This window comes from Microtus oregoni, unplaced genomic scaffold (assembly GCF_018167655.1).
Source record: "Microtus oregoni isolate MIOR12 unplaced genomic scaffold, Mior012 000074F_001, whole genome shotgun sequence".
Lineage (NCBI taxonomy): Eukaryota > Metazoa > Chordata > Mammalia > Rodentia > Cricetidae > Microtus > Microtus oregoni.
In genome coordinates this window covers 493,993-508,962 of record NW_024543988.1, presented here as the reverse complement: position 1 = coordinate 508,962, position 14,970 = coordinate 493,993, and the positions used below count along the sequence as shown (strand labels likewise).

Below are 14,970 nucleotides of genomic sequence, written 5' to 3'. Positions count from 1 at the left end.
CCACACATAAGGCTCCATGTTTGTGACCTCATCACTTCCCCAAACCCAGTCTTTTAGTAGTGAATGTATCACTTTGGGGATGAGGCTATAACAGGAGTTTGACCAGGTTTGGAGGTACTGTCATCTAGGCACATGGCTTTGTAGATTAGAATGAGTGTCATAGAGAATAACATTTTTCCTTTGCAACAGAAACTTGCATACCTTTCTTCTTAGATCATATCAATAAGCACATTTGTGACCAAGCAGGTCTCTTTGGAAATACTTCTTTACAAACTGGTAAAACAAAACAAAACAGAGTCATTATTAAACTGTGTTGTTTGCCAGCACCATGAAAACCCATGGTAATCATTTCTGAATATGTTTTAATGCAGCCAACCCAGGGCGAGTACTACAGGTGCTTTGCGGGATCCAGGAAGGGAAATGATAATTGAAATTTGTTTTCTTTATAGTATGAGTGGGGGGAATCAGCCAAAGCGCCAACATATCTCTCACCACAACACTACTAAATTAATCAGTGTACCAACCCAGTGTCTCAGGAGCCAGGACTGAGAGAGGGTCTGAAGGAAGGCAGCTTTTTAGTGAAGCCTACAAGAAAACTTCAGGCCAGTACATGCACTGCATTCTGCATGTGCTCCATGGAGCACTGTTGTATGGAGAATGATGCACGAAATACAAATTTCTGGCTGAAAAAAAAAATCAATCCATACAGGCAGAATTCAGAGGACGAGGAGAAGGGGACTGGCACCAAATCAGCCACCACCTTCACAGCTAATCTTTCCTCATAGTATGAACATGTGGATCTCCAAAGAAAGCTTCTTGTGCCACATGGATACCCCATAGAAGTCTTCAGAAGATGCAGTGAACTGAGAGCAGGAATCTTCTCAGGAGGCTATATCCCTTGGGCTTGAGTTAGACTTACTTGCACTTGTATGTTTTTTCACGTGTGTGGGTACATAGTATGCACATATGTGTGAAGGCTAGAGGTCAACCTCCGGTAACATTCCTCAGATTCTACCCAAGAGTAGATGAGAGTTCACACTGCCCTCAACTCAGCTGATAAAGCCATGCTGGCCTGCCAGTGAACCCGAGGGCTCCACCTGACTCTGCTTACCCAGCTCTTGGATTGTAATTCTGTGAAAACATGCCTAGCTTTTTAACTTGGTTTCTGGGACTGGAACTCTGGTTCTCATGCTTTCTCTACAAATACTCCACCAGTTCAGCTATTTATTAGCTCTCCAGTCCTAGGCTTGGGTTTTTATTTCATTTCATGATTGCAAGAGGATGATGAAGCTATTTAGCTCTGGGCAACTTGCACATTTATTTACTGCTGAACCTTAAGTGACAGTGTGGGATCTGCATGTACATGGAATTTTATTTTTGAGAAAACTTACGAACTGTACAGCCTAGAAGAATCAGGAAAAAAATGTAACGAATGTATGAAATATATGTAGAGAATAGTCTTTCCATTTACATACATTATGGATATTGTAAAATATACAGAAACATATAAAGTTAGAACTGACCTGTTGGTGGTGGTGCATGCATTTAATTCTAGCATTTGGGAGGCAGAGGCAGACCTATCTCTTTTATTTTTATTTTTTTTATTTTTAATTTATTTATTTATTAAGGATTTCTGCCTCCTCCCCGCAACCGCTTCCCATTTCCCTCCCCCTCCCCCGATCAAGTCCCCCTCCCTCATCTGCTCGAAGAGCAATCAGGGTTCCCTGACCTGTGGGAAGCCCAAGGACCGCCCACCTCTATCCAGGTCTCGTAAGGTGTGCATCCAAACTGCCTAGGCTTCCCCAAAGCCAGTACGTGCAGTAGGATCAAAAACCCACTGCGATTGTTCTTGAGTTCTCAGTATTCCTCATTGTCCGCTATGTTCAGCTACAGACCTATCTCTTGAGTTCGAGGCCATCCTGGTCTACAGAGTGAGTTCTCAGGACAGCCAGGGCTACAGAGAGGAACCTGGTGTTGAAAAAATGAAACGAAACCAAAAAAGTTAAAGAGTTTAAAGGCTGAGGTATAGCCCAGTAGTAGAATGTTTTTAGTATGTGTGATAGTGCTGAATATAAAAATAATATTTGAACTTGCTCATTTTTGTTGACTTAACACAAGCTTAGACATATCTGGGAAGAAGGAACTCGCAACTGAGGAATTGCCTTCATCAGACTGGCTTACAGGCAAGTGTGTGGGGTAGTTACTGATTGATTGATACGGGAAAATAATCTGTTTTCTTGGTAATGCAGTTAGTTGACTTCAGGGCAGAGAAGCATTAAGGTGCAGGATCATTCCATTCAAATCCTGGCTGTGTCTTTGAGTTCCTTACCTTGTTTTTGTACCTAAGAGCCTGGATCTCAGCATAGTTGCCCACCAATTTTCAGGTAGCTTGATGAACCTGAATCATTTTTAGCCATTTGTTGTTTTTAGTGGAAGTCTTTCTTTGAATCCTGAGACTATCCCATTGTAGAAAGCTGTGTCGTGTATGTTGAGTTAAGATATGTGCACTCAGAGGAATAGCATTGACTGGGAAAGGCTTGCCTGCCTTTGAATGGTTTTGAAGTTTCTCTTTCTCACATGAGCACACACATGGGTTGCTTTTGTTCTATTTTTTGCTGGGGTAGAACTTGTCTCTTTGTGCATGTTCAGCATATGCTGTACCAACTGAGTTACACCTTCAGCATGTACACATACGCAATAATACCCATACATTTTAAGCATTTTAGTTTTTGAGATTATAACATAATCACATCATATTACCTCTCCTTTTCTTCCTTCAGTTCTGCTGTACTGTCTTTCAAACTCATGCATGGTCTTATTTCTTTAGCTGTTGTTACATACATACATACACACATACATACATACATACACACACACATATACACAGATATTTATTCCTAAATACATAAGTATGACCTTCTCAGTCTTTATAATATCACTTGTATGTATGTTTTCAGGGCAGACCATTTGGTATTAGTGTGCTCTTCCCTGAGAACACTATCTTGCTCTAAGTTTTTTTTTCCATTGCCTGTAGTTCTTTGTTTAGGATTGAGGCCTTGTGTGCTTTCCCTTTTCCACATTAGTGTGCCTCTTGTGTTGTCTGTGTTCAGGTCATGCTTAGGCAGCCATGTTAATGAGATTTCTTGGCTTTAGCTTTTGATATTTTTAGGCAACACAGTCTCACAGCAGTCTTCCTGATCATCTGGCTCTTAGAATCTTTCCTCACCTCTTCCACAATGTTCACTGAGCCCTTGGCGTGGGAGTTGTATTGTAGATCTATCATTGGGATTGGGATCCATAACTCTACATTCTGATTTGATTATGGAATTTTTGTACATATATATTCTTTTTAATGGAAGGCTCTCTAGTAAATTGAGAGTGTATGCTTTATTTTTCTACTTCGTGTATACTGAGTATTGTAGTACAACTGACGAAAATTTCTTCATCTTTTTCCCATGTAGAATCTCATTGCACTTAAGTTCTTACAAGATGATGTATGCTGTGTTAGATTTCTTTCATTGAAATTAATAATTTGGAATAAATCAGTTTATAAAAAGACAGATTTATTTGAGAGTTCTTCAGTTGGTTGGCACAGTCACTTTGGATAAAGTCTCATGGGGTAAAGTAAAACTATGTACCTAGAGAGAGTCAGGACAAGATTGAAGTCCCATTATTCTCTCTGGGCATGCCTCTAATGGTCTAACTCCCTTCCATCCCACCTTCTAAAGGTCTTATTAGCCCCCATCTTACTTAGCATCACAGGCTGAAGGCCAACATTTGATACATGGCATTTGGCGAATATTAAGGTAAAAACTGCTTAATACTTTATGAAGATGTCAGGAAAGCTTTAGTCATCCTAAGTGTTATGCATTTTCATATAATTGCTTCTTATTGGATTACCCAGAAACAATAGAGCCCAGAAACTAACCACAAACCGAGGCTTAGCCTTGATTCAGAACTGAATATCTGTCTTGATCCATGTGGTCTTGGTGTTCTTGGAGCTGTTTTGTGGACAAGAAGCCTCAGTTAGAGCTCCCTGATGATACACTGGACAAATTTCCCAGTTAATGAGGATTTGTTCACCTTTCAGACAACCCAAAAGGTGGGCATGGAAGCAGGTGCCTACATTTTGCTCAGGGATGTAAGCTTCTCACTGCTTTTCTCCATGAGTCTTTCTACTTTAGAAGACATTTCAACTTTCTATAGTGCTTTATTTTGGTACTTCTGGGCTTCGGATTTCACATGCTAGGAAAGCGTTTTGCTGCCTCAGAATTTTGTGTGTGCGTGTGTGTGAATATGGAGATCAGATGTTGGTTTGGATTGTCTTCTTTGATTATGCTCCATGTTTTTCATTGAGACAGGATTTCTCACTCGAACCCAGAGCTCCCCAGTTTGGCTAGTGTAGCTAGTCAGGTTGCCTTGGAGACTTCATTTCTCCATCTCCTGAATGCTGGGATTACAGGTAAGCTTCAGTGCCTCCCTGGCATTTATGTGGGTTTGAACTGAAGTCTTTAAACCTGTGCAGCAAACATCTAGCCCTCAGCAGAATTTGTCTTTTGTTGATCTGAAACTCACTGAAACCTATTTTTTAAGAATAATTTTAATTTTTTTCAGAATAGTACTAATAATGAACTGAATACAAAGACATGTGTATAGCTGTGGATACTAGGACTGTGAAAATAAATACCAGGGATGTAGATATTTGGATCTGTGAAAACAAGATGCATATTTATGTGCATTGGAGTCACTAAAATTCTGAGTTCATAATTTGGTATCCAATTTCCACCAGCATATGGATGGTGGCTCTAGAGCAGTGGTTCTTACCTTCCTAATGCTACAACTCTTTAATGCAGTTCATCGTGTTGTGGTGACCCCCAACCATAAAATTATTTTTATTGCTACTTCATAACTATAATTTTGCTACTGTTAAGAATCGTATTGTAATTATCTGATATGTGACCCCTGTGAAAGGATTTTTCGACCCCCCAGAGGGGTCATTACAGACAGGTTGAGAATCACTGCTTTAGAGGCTCACAGTAGGCTATTGATGAGCTTGTGCAACAGTAAGCTTAGGTCCAGGTCCAAGGTCAAGCCCACCAGAGGGTCTGTTTGCTACCTGTAGAAATGAGTGGCCTTGAAGCATGTCGTGTCTCTGTTTGTTTTAAATCCCCAGAGTTGCTGTCATATTCTAGCCCAGACTGGAATAGGTTAGAACATACATTGTCTCCCCTTTCTGGAGGCCACAGGTTATAAACATCAAGGTGTCATTGGATCCACAGGGGAAAATAACCTTCTTCCTGAGTGTCTGCCTTTCTGTTGCCATTTTAAGAGGATACCATACACACTAGATTGAAGGCTTCCCCTTCTGCAGTCTAACCTCATATTCCAGATCTCTGTGTAACCTTGAGGCTGGCCTTGAATGCCTCCCAATCCTCAGATCTACTCCCTCAGTGCTGGAATTTTTACAGGCATACACCAGCATATCCAACACAAGTTCAGTTATATTTACAATGTATGTATGTATGTATGTATGTATGTATGTATGTATGTGCACCATGTGTGTGCCTAATACCTGTGGAGGTCAGAAGAGGTGGAACTGGAGTTACAGATGGTTGTGAGCTGCCATGTGGGTGCTGTGAACTGAACCTGGATCTGGAAGAACAAGTGTTCTTAACTACTGGAACCATCTCAACAATGATTCTTTTTGAAAGAAGAGGTTAGATTGTGGGTGTTTGTATATAAGAGTATGTCATTTTGGGGAACCCAGTCCAACCCATAACAGTTTTCATACACCACCCCTTCCAACCCCACATTTGTTACAGATTTCAATGCTACCTATGAGACACTACAGAACAGCCAAAGGAACTCAGGCAGGTCATGTTCTGTTTTTGTAGTGAGCGTGTACATAGAACAAGTTTTCTTTCCCAAGTACAATAACCCCTAAAAGGCTGTTTCTACTCCCAAGAGTAGGATCCAAGCAGCAAGGTGCAAAGCCAAACACAGATGCTGGAACTGAAGTTTGTGTCAGCCTTTACCACCAGTATTCTGGATGATATCTTTCTGAATGAAGGGTGGGTTTTGACTCAGCAAGGCATGAGTTGATGATCTGTGCTGTTGGTAAGTTTTTACCCTCTGGGGCTTTTTCAGAAATCTTCATGGTTTTATGCTTTAGGTGGGTTTTGGTCCAGGTAACTTAACAGGAGGAATGCAGTGAGCTTTGGTATAGGTATGGGCTGAGAGTCTGTTCACCCCTGTATTAGTACTCAGGTCACAGAGAGTTTTGTGAGGCCTTCAGCTTCATTGTGGGAGTATGGTGGGGTGCTTTCTGAGACAGCTGACTGGGAACAGAGCTGTGATGCTCTTCCAGTGGTAGGTACAGAGGAAGAGAAGAAGCTAAAAGTGCTGACTCCAAAGAGTACTGTGCATTTTTCTCCAAAAGAACTGATTTTTTTGAGTCTTGGGTGCTAAGCTCAACATCTTTCAACACTTTTAGCTCTTTTCAGGGAAGTGTGTTATACAAACAGATGGCCTGCTGAGAAATGCTCTGTGTTTAGAAGTCTTGGGCACAGCAGGGGAGGCCTTGACCTGGGGGTTTCCTCTTAGTGCTGTTGACTTCAGATGTAAACAAAACGTAGTTACCTTGGTGGTGTGTCACCAGCCATCAAGCAACAGAATGGCAAGCCCTAAAGACTCAGCTTTCAATGGCAGTGTTATGGGTGGGAGATGCACCTTGCATCTTGTATGATTAGAAGCCTCAAAGAAGATCCTGCTTCATAGGGAGTCTAAGGCAGTGGGCATGTGTGCAGTCATTGGTTCTGTGATGCTGGAGACAATGACCAAATACCTCAGAAGTGTGCTTTGGAAGGAAGTTTCAATTCTGCTTCATGATACAGCATGAATCTGTAATGTAGGGCAGGGCAATAGCTTCCTTTAGTCTTCCTTAGTTTTTATTCCAAAAGTTTGCTAAGAAATAGCTGTGTGTGGTAGTGTGACCTTGTGATAAGGGGAAGATCTGGAGTTTAAAGCTACATAGATATCCTGTCTCAAACAAACACTAAAATAATTTACTAAATGAACTAGATGACATGAGGAGCTTTGAGCAGGGCATTTGCTATGAACTTAACAAGGCATGTCTTTTATAACATTTGCAAGTAGAAATGTTTCCTGGTTTCTAAGGCTCTGCATCTGAACATCTGAAAAGTAAGTAAATAGCTCATTAGATTTGGACTACACCAAAAGCAAAGTAACTTACGGCCCTTCATACTGGCTTGATTTTTGTTGTTGGTAGTGTTCATTGTTTATATGCTTATTTGAAGATACACACACAGAATGATGTAATACTGATTGGAAGAGACAGGATGTCACAACTTGGTTTTTATGTCTAGTTTTCTTGTCTACAAATGTGCACCAGTTTCAAACACTATATGAATTATCTTTTGAAGGCCAAGTGACAGATTACCTTGAACCTCTGCAAGTAACTGATGCTCTTATATGTGTCCTGAGACCAGGTGCAGTCCACACAGGCAGATGGAACTGGCTATATATATACTGTACTCAATCTACACATCTGGGAGGTCTCATTTCCACACCCACCAATTGTTCAGGACTGTTCTCAGTCATAGTTGAATTGTGCTTTTTCTTTGAGTTTTATTTATTTTTAATGATTTGGTTATTATTTTTATTTTATGCATAGGGTGTTTTTCCTATATGCATGCATAGCCCATGGAGGCCAGAAGAGGGAGGACCCTGGAGCTACTGTTAGTTGGGAGCTTCCATGTGGGTTTTGGGAACTGAACCCCAGATGACCTGCAAGAGCAACAAGTACTGTAAATACCTGGGCCATCTTTCTAGCTCTTATTTTGTTGTTGTTATTATTATTATTGTCGTTATTTTATACCTCGTAATACTATACTAGACAGTTTGTCATTGAGCTGCATTACAGACTTCTTGGCCATGATTTAAGAGTTGACAGTGTGACTGGGGAGATGGCTTGCTGGGTCAAAGGGCTTGAGTACAAGTGTAGGGGCCTGAGTTTGGATTCTCAAAACCCATATAAAAAAAGCTGCATGCTTCAGAGAGAGTCTGTAGTCGCAGCATTTCTAGCAAGATGTCATGCTATGATAAGAATGCTCAGAGGTTCATAGGCAGCAGCTAGCCTGCTGTATGCAGCTGCTGTGAACAATAAGAGCCTTGGTTTCAAATAAGGTGGAAGGGAAGGGCTGACACCAAAGCTTGTCTTCTGACCTCTCCAACTGCATTCACACTCACACACACTCGAACACTGTGATGGCCACTCTTGGCTGTTAGCTTGACTGCATCTTGAATCTAAATTACCACTTGCTGGATCAGACTAACTGAAGCAAGAAGACCCTAAATCTAGGTGGTATGTTTTGGTGGCAACACGGCTAAAAGGACGTAGAAGAAGCAAGCATTCTTCTTTTGCTCACTTACCCTCGTTCTTGTATGCAAGTCCATCTGTCTTGGTGCTGCAGCACTTTCACCAATTTAAAACCAACTTCTTTGGCTTTCTGGTGTAAACTGGAGACCAGCAATTCTTCAGAAATTCTCTAGGTTTTCAGCACCAGATTGGAACTCCTGAGACATCCAGCCATGTGGAGATTCTTAGCCTCTCCAAGTGTGTGATATTGTTGGATTATGCAGACCTCATTCATCCTCTAAGATAATTGAATAAATCTCATATATATTCATTCTATCAGTTGTGTTCCTTTGGAGAACCCTGACTAATACAAGCATGTTCACATACTTATCACACACAAACATTAAGAAAATAAAAAGTGACAATGTCTTTATTACACTTAGGTCATTCAACACTAAAATAATTTTGTTAATTCATTAATTTATTCAGGAGAACTCACTAGATAACTTTGTCCCACTCATCTGGTAAAGTTCTAGAAATGGGACTATGTGGGCAGAGAAAAATGATAAAGACAGACAGTATTTAACACCCATTTGCAACACACTAAATTCCAACAAATGATCTACATTTGTGCTAATACCATTTTATAAATATTGGAAAATTGCAATGAGTTAATGAATATTTTGGTGTGGGGGGTATGTTCTAGTTTGTCTTCTGTTGGCTGTGGTAAAAAATACTTTAACAAAAAGCCACATGGGGAGAGAGGTTTTATTTTAGTGTACAATTGCAGTTGGCAGTTCATTATAGGTAGGAAGCCTTAGTAACAGGAACTTAAACAGTTAGTTGTATCACACCCTCAGTAACAACCCTAGGGAGATGAATTCACACATTCTCTTTTGCTTGCGCTCAGCTAGCTTTCTTCAACCCTATACAGTTCAGAATGCCCTACCTAGGGACTGGTGCCACCCAGAGTAGACAGGGCCTTCCCTATCACATAACTTAAGATTGTCACCCATACATATTCACAGATTAACCCATTGTGGACAATCCACCACTGAAACTCCTCCCTTCTAAGTTTGTGTCAAGTTTATAGAGGTAATCAACAGAAGTCTGTTGTTTTCTTTTTGAGAGAGAACAGTGCTTCTTCTTGAACTCAGCCTCTGTGTACCTCATTCTCCTTTGTAGCTGGATTACAGATATGTAAACTACTATGCAAGACTGAATATTTTTGTAAGATCCTAAGATCTTACAGTTGGAGGGAAGCTTTGAGTTGCTCTTGTAGCTTTCTGTATTTCATGGACTTGCCATTGTGGTCCACAAAAGGAGATGGTTCCTATTAGGTACAGCAAGGGCTGGGATGGTGGAGTATAGTATGCCCTGGGTCAACTCCCTACATTTCTTATAGAAGGCATGCATCACATCAGTTCAGGTCTGTGGGTGAGAAACTACCATGTGGTTCACTTCCAAGTTCTGCTTCTGCACCTAGTAACCCTGACCTTTATAGTCAGTATTGTGAATTACTTTGTTCTGAAGTGTGTTGATGTCAGTGTTTTTATATGAAGGGCAACCTGTCTTTGAGAATTAAGGCTTTGATACCATCCTCTCCTTCTAACTTTTCGGTGAAGAATTTTCAAATCCCCCAATCTAAAATATCTGAGATGGTCGCCAAAATTTTCTGATGTGAGGAGTGATCTGGGAACTATAAAATCCAAAATTATACATTGAAGAGAATGACATCTGTAATGATCAAGATGGGGATGTTTGTAAATGTGGGCTGGTAATAGGGGAGAATTTTTTGTTGGTCCCAGAGGTATGTTGAAATCTTCAAGCTTTGAAACAAAATGTTAGGTACTCATTTGTGCCCCTGTGGCAGCTGTTAACACACTGTCTCAGGGTTTCTGTTGCTGTGAAGAGACACCATGACCACGACTCCTATAAAGGAAAACATTTCATTGGGACTGGCTTATAATTCAGAGGTTTAGTTCATTATCATCATGGCAGAAAGCATGGCGGAGTGCAGGCAGACAGGTATTGGAGAAGGAGTTGAGAGTTCTACATCTTGATCCACAGGCAGCAGGAGACTGCCACAGTGGGTGTAGCTTGAGCAAAGGAAATCTTAAAGCCTGCCCTCACTTCCTCAGAAAAGGCCACACCTACCCCAACAAGGCTAGCCTAATAATGCCACTCCCTATGGGCCAAGCATTCAAACATATGAGTCTGTGGGTGCCATTTCTATGCAAACCACCACACACACATTGGGCTGGTTGGTTTTTGTATGATGTACTTCTGCTGGGGAATGAGCTTTCTCATGAATCACAGGTGGCAGTGCTTCTACAGTGGCTTAAGAGCTTACCTGGAGGACTGATCCACAGAGATGTTCAGTTCATCAAAAGCATGAGCAACACTGGTAATTTTAACAAATGCTGCACATAGATGCTCCCTTTATCTTAAATTATTAACTATATTTTAGACTTTTTCAGGGTTTGCTCGTTTTCCCACAAATGTTCTTTTTCAGTTTGATGATACCATCTGGGAAACCTTGTTGTCTGAGTATTCCTGTGTCCTCTTATTCTGTGCATCTGTGGCAGTTTTTCAAACTCGTCTTGTATGGGTTGACCTGGACAGTTTGGAGGAGTCCTGGTCTTATGTTTTATGTTTTCTTCAGTTGAGGTTGGTCTGGTGTTATTCGGGTAATTAGAATGGGATAGTGTATTTTGGGGGGTATCCTGAGGGTGAAGTACCTCACTGTTCTCTCCTATCAAGGGGGTATATCGTAAACATTACATGCTGATATTGTTCACTTTTGCCTTTTTACTGAAGTTGTGGGAGATAAATGTCTGCATTATGAAGTTAATGCTTTCCCCTTTCTATACATTGTTCATTCTAAGTCCACACTGGGTTTGATGTGATAGATTTTACTTCCCGGAGGTGTTTTGCTTATGTTGTACATGAAAATATATCTGTTCACTGATCTCTCCATGAAAAGCATTGGGCTTCCTTTGAGAATGTTATCTTAGTGGTATGTGTATGTACATACATGTGCTTTAGAATTGCACATGAACATGTGACTGTGTGCCCCTAGAGGCTAGGGATCTACCTTAGGTATTGTTCCTTAGGCACTCTCTTTGTTTCGTGTGATAGCCCTCCCCCCACTGACCTGGAACTCTACAAATAGACTAGACTGGCTGGCTAGTGAGCCCCAGAGGTCCACCTGTCTTTGCATTTTAGCTTGGACATCTGCTTTGATTAACTCCATAAGAAAGCATTCAGATGGGTTTCAGTGGGAAAAATGTATGTGTTCTGGTAACTCATGAATTTATGTATTATTTCATTACTTTTCATAGATGCACCAATAATGTAATTCCACTTGGCAGGAGCACGTTTGGAGACAGTCCACAGTTGGGTGTTTCTATTTAGTCCCATTGAACCAATTCCGGTGGAATTCTAGGGGTTTTGTGGATGTTGTGAAGAGCCCAGTCTAGATGCTGTGGGCAGTTGGCAGACCCTCTGCGAAAGAATACTTCCATTAATTCAGCAAGAAATTTAAGCAGAGACCTCATTAAGTCCATATTTTTCTCCACTGAGTATTTTTAGAAGCAGCAAATATCAACCATAAATATTTAATGCTGTGTTTATAGACTTTAGCTTCACAAAAGTACAAAAGAGATGACTGTAGGGGAGCTTGATGCACAGAGTTTGGAGAGAGTATTCTAGAACCTTCCCTTGTATAAAGAAATTATCTCCAACATTCATAGGAAAGGAGATAAGTAGTTCATTTTAAGGAAATCACAGAGAAAGTATCAGTAATGAATTTACTCTTTGGGTACTAGACTCTTTAAGAGACTTTACTGACATAAAAATGAATGAATGACTGAATCAATCAATCAATCAATCAATCAGTCTTCTGTTAGCAATTTGGAAAATAAAATTAAACATGCAAAGACATAGATACATACATCCATAGAAATTCCCTCAACCTTTGTGTGTGTGTTTATGGGTATGCAACTGGCTGTTTATCTAGCTTTGAAATATGTATCTTAGTTACTTTTTTATTGCTGTGAATAGCATAACAGAGGCAATTTATAAAGGAAAACATTTAATTTCGTTACTCAGATTCCATAGGGTTAGCAGCCATCATTATCACAGCAGGGAGCATGAGAGCAGGCAAGGCACTGGAGCAGTAACTAAGGACTCACATCTGATCCACAACTTGGGAATGATGAGGGATTTTGGAACCTCAAAAGTCCACCCCTCGTGAAACACTTTATTCTATTAAGCCATACCTCCTAATCCTTCTCAATTATTTCCACCAGCTGTGAACCAAGCATTCTAATGTATGTGAGTATGGTTGTGAGGCATTCTCATTTAGGTGACCTCAGTACCTTCCCATTAAACTTGGAGAAAATACACATGGACTGAAAATACATGCCTACATCCCGCCTGTCAAGCTCACAGTCTATGATTTATTTAGCACACATGCTTGCATTTTAGACTGCTTCCAGTTTTTGCTTTAGGGGAGATTGCTGGAAATAGAAATGTAGGGCTCTTGAGGCAGATTATCAGATTGCTCTGTTGAAAGGTCAAAGAACTGGAACCATGGGGGCAGGTCAGAGGGGTTTGGGGTGGAGTAGAAAGGGGTTGCAGTCAGAGGAGACCGCTCACTTGCTCACAGTTAACAGAAGCAGGCATGCATGGCATCCTGTGTTTGCATTTCCCCCTTGCATTTCTTTGATATTTAATGGGGTGGAATGTTGATCTTTCATTTGCATTTCTTTCCCTGTACTTGAAAACTGTAGGGTTCTTTTGAGCTATATGCTATATGGGTTTCCTGTGGGCTGTTTTCAAGGACTGCAATGTCAGAGTTTTACCTAAAGGCACCCTACCAGACATTTGTTGGTATATTAGTCCCTGGACTTGAGCCAAATGCTGACTAGCAAGTATTAGAGCTGCATATTAAACAAAGGCTTAAGAGAACAAGTTAACAACTCATTGTGCTAAGATTGGACACTGCATCTGTGTAGTTAATTATGATACTTCTTTTCCTGAAAAGTCAGTGCTACATACCACAGTTTTAGTTGGTTATTCATGGTAATTGATATGCTTGGAGCCCCCATCTCCTAGCTCTAGTATCTAGTCCGAGATCGGTAGAGTATTTTTAAGGGTGGGGGTGGGTAGGTAACTTGGCTGCTAAATTGCCTTTCATACAAGGACATGAGTTCAGATCTCCAAGGCCCATGTAAAATAAAAGCCAGGCACTACACTACACTAATGTAACTAACTCTAGCAGTGGTGAGGTATTGGGAGACCAGTAGGTCTCTGGAGCTTGCTGGACAGGTAGTCTTGTCAGTCAGTGAGCTTCTGGCTTATTGAGAGACCTTATCTTTAAAATAAGGTAGAGAAAGCCTGGTGTGGTGCTGTATGCCTTTAACCCAGGAGGCAGGCTTTGTGAATTCGAAGCCAGCCTGGTTTACAGCCAGGACTACACAGGATTTTTGTCTCAAAAATCATAGCAACAACAAAAAATAAGGTGGAAGCTATGGGGGAACACACCAGATAGTTGGACTCTTTGCATACCCACACATGTGTGTACACAGCCACAAATATTACTTAGCCACCCCCCCCCCCACAAGATACTGTTTGTTTATAGCATGGCAGTTGTTGAAATTGCAGACTCTTATGATGTTAGGCAATAAAATATTGTTTTAAAATTTAGGTATGATTTAACAAGCATATAGTTTGTTTCTGCTGGTCATTCACCAGTATTCAGTGTTCTGAGAATGTGGATGTGTTGATATGTCTTGAGTTACATACAAGTTAGCTGAGTGTTTGATGTGGCAAGCTGTACACTATCTTAGAAGCACTGAGGTGGCTTGTACTCATGACATGGAAAGAAGAACTTGTCATCTGTATTTCTCTGAAGGCATCATTCAAACCTCGCGTGTGTATGGGGGGCAGTAACCATTTGGAGGTCAGAGGACAACTCTGGATATTTGTTCGCTCCACCTTGAGAGGGTCTCCCTCCCTCCCTCCCTCCCTCCCTCCCTCCCTCCCTCCCTCCCTCCCTCCCTTTAAAGATTTATGTATTTGTTATTTATACAATGATCTGCTTGTATTGTCTGCCTACAGGACAGAAAGAAGGCACCAGATCTCATTATGGACAATTGTGAGCCACCATGTATGAATGCTGGGAATTGAACTCTGGACCTCTGGAAGAGCAGCCAGTGCGCTTAACTGCTGAGCCATCTCTCCAACCCCAAGAGGGTCTCTCTTATTTGCAGTTTCATACTTGATATTAGCAGCATCCCTTGATTCTCCTGTATCTACCTCCTGTCTCCTGGTAGGGGCATACCAGCATCACAGATGCTTGTGTTACCTGAGTTCTGGGGATCTAAATTCATGTCCTCATGCTTGTGTGTCAGCACTTCACCACCAAGCCATCTCACCTGCACTGTTATTTAGGTGTTGTAATAGGAGCGGCGGGGCTGCATCCCTAGCACCCCGGCCGCCTGGCTAGCTTATGCCCGGAAATAACAACACACAAATTGTATTCATTTAAACACTGCTTGGCCCATTATATCTATCCTCTTCTCGGC

General features: G+C 41.2%; 1 protein-coding gene across 16 annotated transcripts in view; it reads left to right on the top strand.

Moving 5' to 3' along the window:
• Window positions 1-14,970, top strand: part of Tbl1x (transducin beta like 1 X-linked) — a 187,136-nt gene that overhangs the window by 121,642 nt on the left and 50,524 nt on the right. Inside the window, exon 1 of one of the 16 annotated variants that reach the window (XM_041642354.1) lies at window positions 6,039-6,117. The exons of the other annotated variants lie outside the window; for them this stretch is intronic. The gene's annotated coding sequence lies outside the window, so the exon portion shown is untranslated. Of the gene's footprint in view, window positions 1-6,038; window positions 6,118-14,970 lie in introns of those variants that run through there. 16 annotated transcript variants of the gene reach the window in all.